This window comes from Coptis chinensis, chromosome 9, assembly GCF_015680905.1.
Source record: "Coptis chinensis isolate HL-2020 chromosome 9, ASM1568090v1, whole genome shotgun sequence".
Taxonomy (NCBI): domain Eukaryota; kingdom Viridiplantae; phylum Streptophyta; class Magnoliopsida; order Ranunculales; family Ranunculaceae; genus Coptis; species Coptis chinensis.
Window position 1 is genome coordinate 62,762,224 of NC_141464.1, and position 15,225 is coordinate 62,777,448.

The 15,225-nt window shown below is 35.6% G+C and overlaps 1 long non-coding RNA gene and 1 pseudogene across 4 annotated transcripts; one reads left to right on the forward strand and one right to left on the reverse strand.

Annotated features, from left to right (window-relative positions):
- Positions 1–1,445: 1,445 nt before the first annotated feature.
- LOC147477246 (homeobox-leucine zipper protein HAT22 pseudogene) lies at positions 1,446–9,591 on the reverse strand (annotated as a pseudogene).
- Positions 2,691–7,854, forward strand: LOC147477247 (uncharacterized). 4 transcript variants are annotated; one of them, XR_015209042.1, is made up of 5 exons: positions 2,691–2,878; positions 3,000–3,084; positions 5,358–5,429; positions 5,704–7,449; positions 7,561–7,854. It is a non-coding gene; the product is annotated as an uncharacterized LOC147477247 (long non-coding RNA). The 4 variants fall into 4 exon arrangements; XR_015209044.1 differs by having other exon boundaries at positions 5,704–7,245; positions 7,391–7,854; XR_015209043.1 differs by having other exon boundaries at positions 2,693–2,878; positions 5,358–5,421; positions 5,704–7,854.
- Positions 9,592–15,225: the final 5,634 nt, after the last annotated feature.

Genomic DNA, 15,225 nt, shown 5'->3' on the forward strand with positions numbered 1-15,225 from the left:
TTGAGCACCGAGAGGGAGCAAATTTGTCTTAATAAGGACATAGTAATTATCACTAGGATCGAATTTAATCATTGGTAAATTAAGTTAGTTTGTTGAACTAAAGGTTTGTTCATGACATATTTGTTGTATCAATTTGATTTTCTTGTTTACTTAACAATAAATATAATTTTATAATAAGTTTCCTACATAAATTACATCTGCCATTCGATCATTGATAGTTTTCATCTTAATCAATTAGGTGAGATAATGAGGGAAAATTCTTCTCACTCCCCCCATTTCGTTCAGATTATGAGTGCGTGAGAGAAGACGAGTGGGCGGAGATTTCAATTTTTATTTTTATTTTTTCATTTGTTTAGCCCTACTGGAACACCAGTTTAATACAATAATGTCCATTTAGTTTTAATCATAAACATTTTAAAAGCGGGGCTATACTTGTAAAACCAACTTTGTGTAGTAGATTCTTGGCTCACTAAAACCATTTATGGGCTTAGGCTTTTCTGAGTTGGAAGGTCTCTATGTCTACGTGGCACTCTCTTTAGACAAGAACCTCAATTCGAGCGGTAAATTCTTCACTATATATTTGTATTAGACACGCGACTCGTCAATATTTGCATTTGTATTTGTATTTTTATTTTTATCCTATGAATGTAGCACTCCAATTTAAAGGACTCAATGAACACAATATTGTGTTGCATTGTTGAACAATTTAAAATTAGAACTTATAGAGAGAGAGAATGCACAAAAAAACAATGCAATGACTTTTCCCAAAATACATTTTTTCTTAATGTTAGTTAAAAAAATGTTAGAATTTAGTGCATGTCCGAATCTTATTTTTAGGTTTACCCCTCTTGTAATTGGATAAATTAGGTTTTGGTCCTACTTTTATGCAATTTTAAGTCATGTGATAAACATTCTCTAAGGGTATTTTGGTCATTTAAGAAAATCGAAGATGGAAGTAGGACTAAAACCTAATAATCGATAATTTTAGGACTAAAGCCTAAATAACCCTTTTTTTTTTTTAGATTTCCTTGTTTGTGCTATTTGTATATTTGAGGCTTTAGTTGGTTCACTTTTACCCAATAAAATTGCAAGATTTGTTGTTGTTCATATGGCGCAAATTTGCAAGTCCCTTAGTTAATTAGAAGTCTAATACTTCATGTGAGTGGTTTTTGGTAGCTGGTTCCACAATTATATGAAAAAAAAATAAAAATGCTCATTAGATTATCATTCCATCGTCGTTGGAGCATAAATAAATACCCCCTAACATGCTTATGTTTAGAAGTGCGGTAGAATAATTTAAACAATAATAATATATAGCCAAAAAAAAATATAGATATATTAAAAAAGAAATGAATATTTAACTTTCTATTCATTTTTCACACAAAGTCACAGTAGTATCTTCATATATATGATCCTCTAAGCTAGAAGAACATTTGAGGTTACCATGTTAATTATCTTTGCATCAGTAGCAGTATGTGTAAAGGTAAATAGAGCTCCGACCCTGTCTTAACAAAAAGTGGGGAACCTGAATATATCTAACAAGTTGTAGAAGGATGAGTGTAAGGGTTATATATTTGAGGTTCTTTTGCAACTATATATGAGACCTTAGAGGATGTGTTAATGCCCCCACTTCCAATCCGCTCATATGATGGGCACATTGTGAGTGTAGCTGCTGGGAGATGCATTAAGAGTGGTGGTGCTACTTTCAGTTCATGTAGCTCTTTTTGTAGCCTCTTGTTCTCTTGTCTTAGAGCCTCACTACACTTCTTTAAGTATTCATAGTCTACTTCAATTTGCTTCAATTTGGTTCTGTATAAACAATATATTAGTTATGTATAGCACTATAAATATAATTAAAACAAAATATAAACTGTTAAATGTGTGCCCCAATATAATCTGCATGGGGAAGGTGTTAAGATCAAAGTATCAGTCTTCAATAGAGCACCTTGTTGAGTAGTATATCGACCTTGTTGATAAGTATATCGATTATGATAGGGTTATATACTAAAAGCATTACTTTTATATTAACTCTAATTCTTTATATTTTGAACGAGAATCATATGGGCAAATGTTATGCATATTATATTATTAGTTATATGCATGTGTCTTATACTTTATGTTGTAGATGATATGGTGTCTGGTGACACACAGAAGATCATATCATTAGTACCTTATAAAGTATAAGTAAACGTTCACAACCTAGATGAAATTGGACAAACCATTGGTACGGTTGTAGTATAATCTGGTATTAGTCTATCTTGACTACAAGATTACACTAGTACACTTTGTGTGTATTGAATAGGACCAATTGAGGTTATTTCTCTTTATACTGACTATATAAGAGAACAAACACCTCTATTATTATGGATGTTTGTCCTCTTAATCCGGATATACACTAGTACAAAAAAGGATTTTTGTGACTGTTTTAAAATGTTATTTATGATTGTTCTGTTCGAAACGATCACAAATGGCAAAAAAGGGTTTTTGTGACTGTTGTAAAAAGTTTTTAGTGACATGCGTTTTCGAAACGGTCACAAATGGTTTTTTTTCTAAAAAAGGCGTATATATGTGGATAACTTGCTCGGTAGAAAACGTGACAACTATCATTTTAGCATTTGCGCGCCCATGCACAACAGTATACCCATGCCACTATTTGACACTGTTTTAAGAAAATAGTAACAAGTGTTGTTCCGTATGTTGGTTTCTCTAATCCCAATTCCAACTACCCGAGCCCATGATCGACCACCTACTCAAAAAGACAAAAATACTTGCTCACTTCTAAGTTGCTTGAAAGCCTACCAGAAACTAAAACTCTGTCAGTTAGATCTTTTTTTTTTTTTCTTGAATCATAGAAATAGCATCATCATATTTAGATCTGGTAAGTCGTATCTTGTGCCGAATCCTTTGATTTCTTTGTAGTAAAGTAAAAATCAAATATTGAAGACATTTGGTTGGTTAGCGCAAAGTAGAATTTGAAAGTTAGGTTGTTTTTTTTTAAGGAGAAGAAGAAGAAACGGAGGACTGGGAGTTGAGATTGGAACAATGGAGAAGCTAGCAAAGACCGAGACTCCAGCCGTGGTTCAGGTTTCAATTCCTTCAATTCAATATGATTATTTGTTGTTGATTATGTTGTACTATCCCATGAACTTCACTTCGCTTTTGCAATCAAAGTGAGAAAGGAAAGAAGTGGTCTTGCGAGTGGTCCATGTAGCACTCTTGTCAATCAATTCTTCTAAGCCTCTTCGCTGATGGTTTTGGGCTTGGAGTTCTATCCCGGTCTATCGTAGAAGGCCTCTGTCCCTTTTCTTTAGTGGTGTAAATGTGTTATGTAAATGAAAGCCAGGGACTGGTGATTCGGGTTTTTTCACCGTCTGCCTTGAGGAAGGGAATCCCGACCTCCATCTCTATCCATGCGAGAGTCAGAAGTAGAAAGAGGAATGTTTGACGTAAGAAAATAACAATAAGTAGTGTAGTGAAATCTTTGTGATTGAAGTTGGCTTCTCCAGAGCTAGGAGCTAGAATCGAACTACCTAATGACCACCCTCAGAACTTCATCAAGCAACCCCGGTGCGGATCGCAACGCGAATTGTCGATAGTTTGTTAATTTGTTTTGGATTTCCTAGGCAGATACAAGAACTGATTTAATTTGAGGCATTAAGGTGTCGTCTCGCTCGGCCTGGTTTGTTGCAATTTTTGCTCTTCTTTTTTGTCTTTTGGTTTGTCTGCACGAATTTTAGCTTTTGAATTATTTGAATATGTGCTTTAATTCATGTTCTGTAGTAACCTCATTTTGACATTTGTGTTTGGTGTGCGATTTCTTTTTCTTTTTTTCTTTTAGTAAATAGAGTTGCACTTGTTTTAAGTTAGTAAGGTGTTTATTAATTAAATTAATGAGTACGCATTTTTTTCCTTTCTTTTGACAAATGTAGTGAATAGGACACATGTCACCATAACCCTTTCCCTATCCATGCATATCTAAGACCAACTCAGAGAAGAGAACCCTTTCTTCTCTTTCTCATTATTCCTCATAAAATTTCAGATATGAAATTTCCACTTCTAGCTACCAAATTCGTGAAAACACTTGGTCTTTGAAGATTTAAAATTTCACTTTCTTATGAGTAGTTGAAAATCCTTGGCAGAGTTTTCTTGTTTGCTATATTAGTTTGGTTCTTCACACAAGTATATGGGCGTTTTGCTGCTGGAAAGTCATCCTCTAATCGTTCTCATCCCCCATTAAAACTCTTAACAATCAATTGGAAACTCAAAATAGTTTTGTTTGAAACTTTTGTGGGGAATGGCATTTGGGAGCATTCACTCTTGAAGATTGGAGTCTTTAGTTCTTTATAGCTTGGGTTGCTCAAGGTTTGAGGTAGGTGTCTTCCTCCCCCTTTATTCCCACCATGTTAGGAGCTTGCTAGAGACTTTACTCAATAATTGATTTATGTCCTAGTTGCGATAGAATTGAATTGAAGTTTGTTAACTAATGATTTTTTGTACAAGTTAACCCATAGTTTCACAAGCAAGATTTATGACGCATTTTGAACTAATGCACACAGTACTTGTTTAGAATGATGTAAAGCCATTTTCATTGATTGTAGTAGTTTACTTATGTTTTCTTATTATGCATTTAGCCACAAAACTTGGACTGCAACAAGTCTTCAATTCTGAAATTGCAATACTTCAGCAAGAATTTTCGGAATTGTTGATTGGGTTAATTATAACGTATATTGTTTTGGTCATAACTTTCTCGTTATAGCTCTGTTTGATTGGGTTGATTGGTCAAACCGTTTTCATTGTTGGGTTTCACATTCCAAGGAGAATGACTTGAATCAGGTTTGAAACTTGAATTCACAGGTGTTATATTTTGGTTTATTATTGTTAGTAGTTATATTATTGATTGGTGAATGTCGAGACAAAGGGTCTTGACTTGTGTGGCACACTAGGTCATAGTCCCCATGGTTTTATAATCTGTTGGAAATGAACATTAGTGTTGGATGTGGCTTTATAGTTCAGTTTCTGGGTCGCCCGTTAGTTGACAACACATAGAACTGTAATTTGGTTGGTATCGGTGTTGGGTCGGCCGTTAGTTGACAACACGCAGTTACTGGATAGGTTTTAATATGATTAGGGACTTACCTAGTGGTGCATTTGGTTGTTAGTTTGGTTCCTTGGAAAATGTAGGTGAATGGAGTAAAAGGTTTTCGATAAATAGAAACGGTACAAAGGATATACAATTATTGCATAGGGATATATGTTTTATTACTTAAGTATGGTATTGGCTTATTTACGTTACCTTGATATTGTTATCGCAGAATTCCACTTATCCTTACTATTATATATTTCAATGCTACATGCAGGGGCGGATCTATGAGTTGGCTGACCCGGGCTGTAGCCCCCCCTAACTTTGCTTAAAACCCAAAAGTACAGTGGTAACTATTCACTCCAAAAAAAAAAAAAAAAAAAAAAAAAAAAAGAAGAAGTGAGAATTAGTGTTAGTAGCCCCCCCTATTGTTGAATCCTGCATCCGCCCCTGGCTACGTGTCTTTGGGTATATGTAATTTATCGTATAGATTCATTTTGTTTTGTTTAGTTATCTTTTTTTATATCATTTCTTTTTAGCCGTGGTGGCAGTTTAGGGGCAGTGTGAGCCACCTACTGAGCATTGTTGTTTGCTCACCCTACTGTATCAATTATTTTTTTCAGATCCATATTTAGATGCTAGTTTCGAGCATTATCCTAATACGCAACCTGAGGACCCTCCACTAGACGAGTCAGTTGCAGACTTGGACTACTTTACTTGATTGGTTGTATCGGTTTAGCGTGATTACACTTTAAGTGTAGATCTTGTGTTCTTGTACATCTCTTGTAACTAATCGAGACTAATGTAGTATTCCATTTTTTTGTGCTTGTATATTTTGTGTAACTTGTAATTTTGGACCAAAGCCGCTTACAAGTTTTTTTGCATACTAAAACTTCTTAACTTTTGTGAATGACATCTCTGGATGCCAATGATGTTTAGTCGTTTTACATACTTATTTATTTTTATTAAAAAGAAAAGGCTTCCAAAATGGTTTTGTATTTCATACATTGTATCGCTGCATGTGAGATTTGTAGATGGCGTTTTTATGAGGACTCGTGCTATTGAGTCACCAAGTGCATCCCATGAGCAGTGTGCTCCAAAGTAGGATGTCACATGTTCCTCCAGATAATTTTAATTGATGTTCCTTAAGATGATTTTTATTCAAGATTAAGTTTATATTCGTGAATGGAAAATCTTACATTCCATATTGGAACAATTAGTATGTTTGTATAAGCTAATGTTAGTGCGAGCCCTGTACTGGTGCTGCTTAAGCAAGAGTTGTATCTTTTCTTTCTTTACATTTCCTTTCGGATGTGAGCACCTTGATGTTTAGCGGTCATTATTTGTTTGTACCGTTAGCGGATAGTATGGTTGATACAATGTTATTCTCTATGCATTTATATCCTTTGGCTTTTGAAAATTCAACTTTTTAATCTCCATATACTATTTTTGTGTTTAATTGAATTGCTGACATAGAACTTAATGGAGAAGGGAATTATTCTAATAGTTTTTGTAATATGTTCAAGGGGATAAGGCTTCAAAGTGGAAGTTGGTAGTCTATCACATTACTTGCATTGATTTATCGAAGGTTTATTTTCTAACCTTTTTCTTAGTCCCTTCAAATTGTTTGTTGTTGTTTAGTCTATATAGTAGAACTTGCTCTAATCTCATAAGGTTTTGAGAAGAATCTCAAGTACATATCTGTAATTAACCGGTTGGAACGAATTATTCAATAATATTTTTCTCTCTTTATAGTGTATTGATCAGTTCTTCTTTAGTTACAACCTGCTAGTTCTTGGTATCTTGTAATTTCAATTACTTATTTGGACTTTTAAGGCTAATGGGTCTTGATTAGTGGAGTCTACTTACTGAAGTGATTTCTTATTTTTCTTTGTATACTTACTAAATTGGATGGAAGTTGGGATTTTCAGCAACAAGGCTTTCTTGATGGTTATTCAGACTTCAAATTGAGCTTTGTACATCATAGAGGAGTAAATAAAAAAGTTGTTGACACTGTTTTTCTTTTTCTTCCCGTAATTGAAATGAGAAACCCGAGCACAGATTTATATGCAATCTTTCCTAGAAAAATCGCTTGTTGAGCGTTATACTATTTTTTGAGGAAATCAATGCCATTTAACTGCCGCCTTGTTTTGTTGCAGAGGATGGTAACTCCTTATCCTTTTATATTATTCTACAAAGCAAAATTTTCTTCTAGTCATAGTGATTAAATATTATTGCAAATATTCATGTTACTACTTGTTTATGGTCTAATTTTATCGTTCTATCCGTTAAGTTCTTGTTATCTTTCAGGAGAAAAGGGAAGAGTTGGGTGCTACTTGTGCAAAAAAAGTGGCAGAATATCGATTTTGGTCATCTGAGAAGAAATTCATCCAAAAGACTTCCGTTTCTTTATTTTATTAGTCTTATATATATTTTAGCACCAAACAAACTAACGTTCTTTTTTTTTATTAAATTTTCAGACGAAGAAACTTTCCCTTATGAAGACCCGCACCTCTTCTGATATTAGGTCAAGTTCGAATCAAGTGTGTTCGCTTCTCCAAGATAGTAGTGCTGACAACACTCAAGATGTATATCATAAACGTATGGATATGAGGACTTGGGATTGGGATGTTAAATTTTGATTTTATGGAATACATTTTGAACTATCCAAAATTTTGGATGCCTTTTTGCAATGGATTGGGATGTTAGAATTGAAATGCTGTTTCGGATGAGTGATTTCTAAAATATGTATTGATTTTTCAGTTTTTGGACAATTTATACCACGTGGTTTATTTACTAGCTTACAGCGCAGCTTAAAATTATATTTTGATTCCTTTTTTTTTAGATTTATTTATTTTTTTGTCACGGTTTTAACTGAATTGTACTCAAAACATTACCTTTTGTCATTGTTTTGATTATAATTTATTACTGTTTTACCAGGAACGTCACAAAAGATTAGTTTTATGGTGAGTGTTTTTAAGTTTTTGTCACTGTTCTTTTTCGGTAGGCAAGCTTCTCTTGAAAAACTATTTGTGACGATTTTGGGAAAAAAATAAATGACTCTCACTCCGTCACGGTTTTGGAAAAAAAAAACAGTGATAAAAGACTTTTTATCACTGTTTTTAACAGTAATATAAAGCCTTTTTTCTTGTAGTGATAATAACGGGCACTTACGTGCATTGTACATTGCTTTAAATCATCAATGAGTAAGATTCATTTGTGAATCAACAAACTCGATAGATTGGGTAATAACATTATATGTAATGTGTGTTGTTGATTATAGAAGGAATCCATGACCCGCAGAAAGTCGGGTTAATGATGTCCCCTTGAGGAGCTCATAAGGATTGTCATGTAAACTCTGCAGGTGGATTTAATCCGACATGACAATGAGGTTGAGTGGTACCACTCAAGGACATAAGAAGTTAATTAATGTAGTTGTCAGTAACTTGACTTAATCAACGGGCATTCGATATCTTAAACACGGGGAGATCAACGAGCATATAATATGGAGCCCATAAACGTAATTTGGGATTAGGGTGGTAGTGCAACAATGGCCTTTAGTAGAATAAGTCATTTGTTAATGGACTTGGGCCGTGTGTTATGGGCGAACATGGGAAGCCCAAGCTCGTCAGGAGACCTAACCTTAATTTCTCCTCATGGTCCCTGTTGTAGCCTATATAAAGAAACCCTATTTCTCTTGGCCGAAATTACTAAGTGTTTTCTCAAGAAAGACAAGTTTCAAATTCGGTTATGATCTTGTGAGTAAGAGAGGCAAAGAGAGAAAGAAAGGGTTGGTAGATCGTTGCCCACACAACGTCCATTATAAGGATAGGAATACAACAGAAAATCAAGAGGTTGCTGATTCGTAGAGCTTGGATTCTCAGAGTTATCACAGCTGATCTAAAGGTATGATTCTAAATCAAATCGTGAGAACCCTTTATTCCGCTGCGCATGGGTTTTCGCGGTTTGTAAATCATTACATGACACCATAACGGTTCCTACAGATTGGGCCTTGTCAAGGACATCTTTGATACTTATAGATTAACATATATAGTTAAGGTAATCAGATGGTCATTTAATGGTGGTACAACTTAAAGATACGAACCTGGCTCTCCTGTTTTGGAAGCAAACTTCGATTTGTCGAGGCCATAGGTTCAACTGCTTTGCCAAGGCTAGTTTTTGCTTCTACATATGTATAAGGGAAGACCATATTAGAACTACAACAAACGTTACAGTGCATATATACTAGAAATAGTAGTCAACTAGTATATGCGCACTGGATTCAGGGTAGTATTCTCCTTTAAACTATCCTCCAAGAGTGAAGATTGTTCTTTCGACTGTCTCAACTTCTTTCTTGTATTACCTTCATCTTCATCACTAATCACCCTTTTACAAACCCTTTCTAACTCCATAATCTCTTCACTTCCAAGGTGGTCCTTTTCGCTCTTCACTCTTGTTGGTCTTCCAAGGCCGAGGAGTCGAAATGGAGATGTTGGTCTCCCTAAAGCCATCCTGCTTTAGTTTGAAGTCCAAGATTTTTTATTTTGGATTTTTTGATAGGGAAAAGAAATGAAAGAGCAGCAACCATTTTTTGGCTGCTAAAGAGAAGGTTTAGGGGAAAGGTTAAAGAATGGTTCATAAAAAGGGAAGGAGAGAGTGTGGGTAAGATTGTGAGCAAAAGCCTTAGTACTCTGTATCTATATTCAAGGTTTGATTGTGTATTATGTTAGATCAAATTGATAGATTACACAATGTGCTTGTTCAACCCCCCACATGTCTAATTTTGCAGAATGTCTCAGCCAATTCAGAAAGAGTGGATGAATGAATTGGACAGATTTGGAGATGTGTACAAATAAGGGGTGGCTGATTTCATTCAATTTGCGACTATGAACAACCGCGGCTTGACCACATGTCCTTGTCCTTGTAGATAATGTCAAAATGGAAAAAGCTTTGTGTTTGGTACAATCTCTAGACATTTGATTAGGTACGGAATGGATAAGAATTATTGTGTATAGGTTTTACATGGTGAGAACCCATGTACGGATCCGGTGGTGGAACCAGTGATTGAAGAAGAAAACACTGAGGCTAAAGGGATCGGGATGGGGAATTTTGTTGATGCTTCTTATGGAGTGCATGAAGTAGTTGCAGGTGATTTGAATGAGGATGAAGAAAATCATATGGGGGATTTTGAACCACCACCTGTTCTTGAACCTGATTTGGGGAAGAGGTACAACGAATACAAGAAAATGGCAGAACAACAGCTATACCCTTCATGTGAGGTTCCCATTACTACACTTTCAGCAGTTGTTGACCTTCATAACTTGAAGAAGAAATATGGTTGGTCGGGAACTAGTATGTCTGCACTTTTGTCCCTTTTAAGGATATGGTTCCCAGAAGGAATCACTTTGCCATCAAAGTACCCTGTAATGAAAGCAATGTTGAAAGATCTAGGAATGAAAGCCACAAGTATCGATGCATGTGAGAACAATTGTATGTTATACTGGAAAGATAATGCTAAGTTAACAGAATGTCGTCAATGCAAAGCACCCATATACAAAGTGAAAGAAGGAAAGATGGGTAAGAAAGAAACAAAATAGCCGAATAAAGTTTTGAGACATTTTCCCTTGATTCCCAGGCTCAAGAGGGTTGTACAATATCCCATGGATAGCGAACGAAATGACATGGCACGACCGAGCTACACCTTCTTGGGATCATATGCGACATCCCATTGACTCAATCCAATGGAAAACATGTTAAAATAGTTGGCCTGATTTTGCTCAGGAAGGGCGTAACGTTTGGCTTGGAATTGCAACTAATGGTTTCAATTCCCGTGGAATACAATTCACTAGCTACAGTTGTTGGCCTGTTTACTTGGTACCTTATAATCTCCCCCCTTCTTTATGTATGAAACTAGAGTTCCAAATGATGTGTTTGCTGATACCTGGGCGGAAGGCATCGGGTCAAGATATCAATGTTTTTCTTCAGCCATTGTATGAGGAGTTGGAACAGTTGTGGAAGGAAGAGGTGATGGCTTATGACATGCATAAAAAACAGCATTTTACCTTGAGAGCTATGCTAATGTGGGGTATTCATGATTTTCCTACTTTTGGAAACTTAGCGGGCTGTATAACACATGGTTACAAAGCATGTCCGATTTGTTCAGATAACACTCAATCGATATATCTTGAGCATGCAAAGAAGATTGTTTACACAAACTATCGCCCCTTTCTTATGTTGGGTCACCCGTTTCGATCAGGCAAATACTTGGGACTTAAGACTGAAGAGTTGAACATTGCTCCACTAAGGTTAAGTGGAGAAAAAGGTATGCAGCAAGTGAGTCATATCAAGTATAAGCCGGGTAAAATCCCAACAGGTAGCAATAGAATCACATCTGATGTGAATTTGGATGATAGTGTAGATGATGAAGATGTTCAAGTTACAGAGGCTTGGTATAAAAGGTCTATTTTTTGGGATATGCCCTATTGGCCCACTCATAAATCCCGACATGTTGTTGATATGATGCATAGTGAGAAAAATGTTGCGGAATATCAACTAAATTACATCCTAGACAAGAAAGACAAGTCAAAGGATACAGTAGGTGCGCGAGAAGATATGAGGAAGATGTGAATTCATAGTGGTCAGTGGATGCAATCAAACCCAGTCACAGGGAAACCAATAAAATTGAAAGCTCCATTTGTCTTAACTAAAGACGAGAAGTTAAATTTCTGCAAAATTTTGAAGGACTTGAAGCTTCCTTCTGGTTTCTCATCAAATCTATGCAACATTGTCACTTTAAATCCACCTGGTTTGCTCGTAATGAAATCACATGACTATCATGTCATTATGTGTTATTTGCTACCTGTATTGCTTCAACATGCTTTTCCTAAACATCGTGACCTACAAAGAGCTATTCATCAGATAAGCTTATTCTTCAACTTGTTGTGCTCTAAAGTCTTAGTCCGGTAACATATCCAAGAGGACAAGTACATGCTTGCAGAAGCATTGTGCGTGCTTGAAAAATATTTTCCACTATCATTTTTTGATATCAGCATCCACCTCATGGTGCATTTGGCTGATGAAGCACTACTTTGTGGAACTTTGCATCAAAGGTGGATGTTTCCATTTGAACGGTATGTAAATTACTTTTACCTTAATATCTTCTCTAGCTTTTTCTATAATTTGATTTTAAAAATTGAAAGTGTATACTTAAATTTCTTATTCTAATAGGGCGATGAAAGAGTGTAAAAATATTCCCAGCAATAAACGATATGTTGAAGGGTCCATTGCAGAGTCGTATATTGTTTCTGAGTCAGTTAGGTATGTTATGGAGTATATGCCCAATTTGCGGGATGGAAATCATAAATCGAAGCATGTGGCCTTTCTGGATGAAGATGGCAAGTATAGTGATGAAGGGTCTTTGCTCGATGGTAAGACTGTGACCCTAAGTGTTAAACAATTGATTCAAAACGTAGATGGGTCCTGTTTCGACTAGACGTCGAAAAGCTTGATGATTACTACAGGTGTGTTTTGTTTTGACACATTTGGTTTCTAAACCCACTCTAGTACTCTACATGAAAATACTCATGCGTAATTGCATGAACGATTTGTAGTGAATACCACTCCTTACAATCTCGTGGTAGAGGAAAAGGGGTTGCAAAGTCAGAAGTGCAGATACAAACAGATTTATAACAAGGTATTGTTTAATTCATCCATTATTTAAATAGGAAATCTGAAATTAGTAATATTAGATTTCTAACTATTGTCTTTTTACAGTTATTGGCTGCAAACGACACCAAGAGTGACTTATGGCGATTAGTTGAAGGACCATTGCACCAAGCTAAAATGTATAGAAAGTATCGCATCAATGGTTTTGTCTTTTCTACTAGGTCGCATGACGAAACAGTTGCCACATAAGATAGTGGTGTTTGCATGAAGGCAATCACTTCATTTACATCAAGTATGAAAGACAAAAATCCAGTAGATGCATCGACGAAGTGGTATGGGGTTATTGAACAAATATTAGAGCTAGACTATACAGACTTTCAACAAATAGTCTTTTATTGCAATTGGGTGAGGGTGGAGGACAAGACCAATGGCTGCAAGCTCTGTCCAGACTGACAATCTGTATCGGAATCCTCTCAACCGAGGACGAATGTTAAATCCCCGAGTGCACGGATGTTGTGGGGTGATATTGAGGAAAATGAGCTGGATGATTATGGTGAACTTGAAGGAAAGGAAGTGGACAAGCATTTTTTGAGAGTGGAAGTTGATTTGGCAAATTCTAAAAGGAGGGTTCAGAGTAAAACTACATTGTCAAGGGAGAAAAGAGAGTACATTCGGTTTAGAAGTGTTAAGAGCAAGAAGAATTTTGCTTGCTTTGAAAGAATTAATGGGAAACTCGTGAATATTCTTGATGGGCTTGAACTTCACACGAGTGTTTTTAGTGCTGCTGAACAGAAACGGATTGTTCATCTTATATATTCACTTGAAGAGAAGGGACGAAATGGAGAATTTAGAGGTATGCTATTCACGCAAAAGTAGAAGATGGTTTATCAATTGATCAGTTTTTAATTTTCCATGCTGAATGTTAGTTTCCAGCCTTAAACTTCATAACTGTTTTATAGTATGTGTCTCATATTGTATCTTCTGAGGCATTTAGTTAGGATATATCTAATCGCAGATTCCTGTCGTCACCAAATCTCAAAAGGGTAATACATAACATGCGGAAAAAAAGATATTGGACTTAGGATAAAAGAAGTAGAAAAGTAAAACTGATTGTGAAGGTATATATCAATTATCGAAACTTAAACTAAACATGAATGACAAAAGAAATTGAAGTATAAGAAAGATCAACTACCAGTTTGTTTATATATTAATGAAAAAGAATATAATTAGAAACTTCCAGAGATCATGTGTTCTACTCTGTGTATGTAATCGTGATCAAGATTTTTTTATCCTATCATCTGACTGTTGTGTTCTACATGCAGCTCGCACATTTTCTGCTCCTAAGAAGTGGATGAAAGGAAAGGGATGCGTGACCATCCAGTTTGGTTGCTGCTATAACTATGTTGTGGTATGTTCATGTCCCATATTAAATATGGGAATGTAGATCGATAGAAGTTTTAGTTTTGGTATATGACTTTCTATTTGTTAGAGTGTAATACACCATATTGTGTATGTGTGTGAGCGTGGCTATGAATATTGGCACACAGTAATATCTGTTTATTGTAGGATTAGCTGGTCTCGCTACAAAATATGAATTTTTTTTATCAGCAACAGTTTATAACCGTTACAAACGACTTTTAAATTATTATTTTTAAAATTAACTAACAACTTTGCAACGATTAAGAACTGTTGGTAATATTTTTAACAAATTACTAATGCTTAAAAAGTGTTTGTGAAATAAAAAAACCGTTGCAAAGGTTTTAAATTTGTGTACGAAATAGTTATAAAAAGCGTTGGAAATTTCTGTTTGCAATGGTTAATAACTGTTGGAAATTTCTGTTTGCAATGCTTCTTTGCAAATATTTCCAACACTTTACCACGCCATATTTGCAACGCTTAAAAAGCGTTGCAAAAATTATTAGCAACGGTTTTTTGCCATTGCAAATAGCCTGTTATGGTGTAGTGTCGATTCTTATGGATATTTAGGCTTGTATCCTAGAGCATTCATGAAACACAAGTAGCGTAGGGCCAAAAAATGCAACACCGCATAACTGGCATATAATGAAAAAGCAGTGTGGGTGCATGGAATCTATTTTACTACAAGGGAATGTTGGTTCAAAGATTTTTTAATCCACCACTTTCACGTATTATAAGACATGTTATCCTATGACTGGTTCAAGCCCATAAGCACCAGTATCTTAGGCATTGCTTTTTCGATTCTCTCTAGCACTTCGTTAACCAATTTCTTTTGTAATATCCTATTCCAAAATAGTGGGGGACTATTAGTATTTTGAAATAGTAGGGGATTGTTGGAATCTCTTGTATTTCAAATGACTAAGAGTGTGTATGCAAAGTGGAGGATATGAACAAAGAGTGTTCTCTCCACTTTAGTGCATAGAAGATAGTCCCACATTGGTTATCTGCCACTAGCAAGTTAAGTATATGAGGACTTCTTCTACCATAAGGGCGTGCCCTTAGTA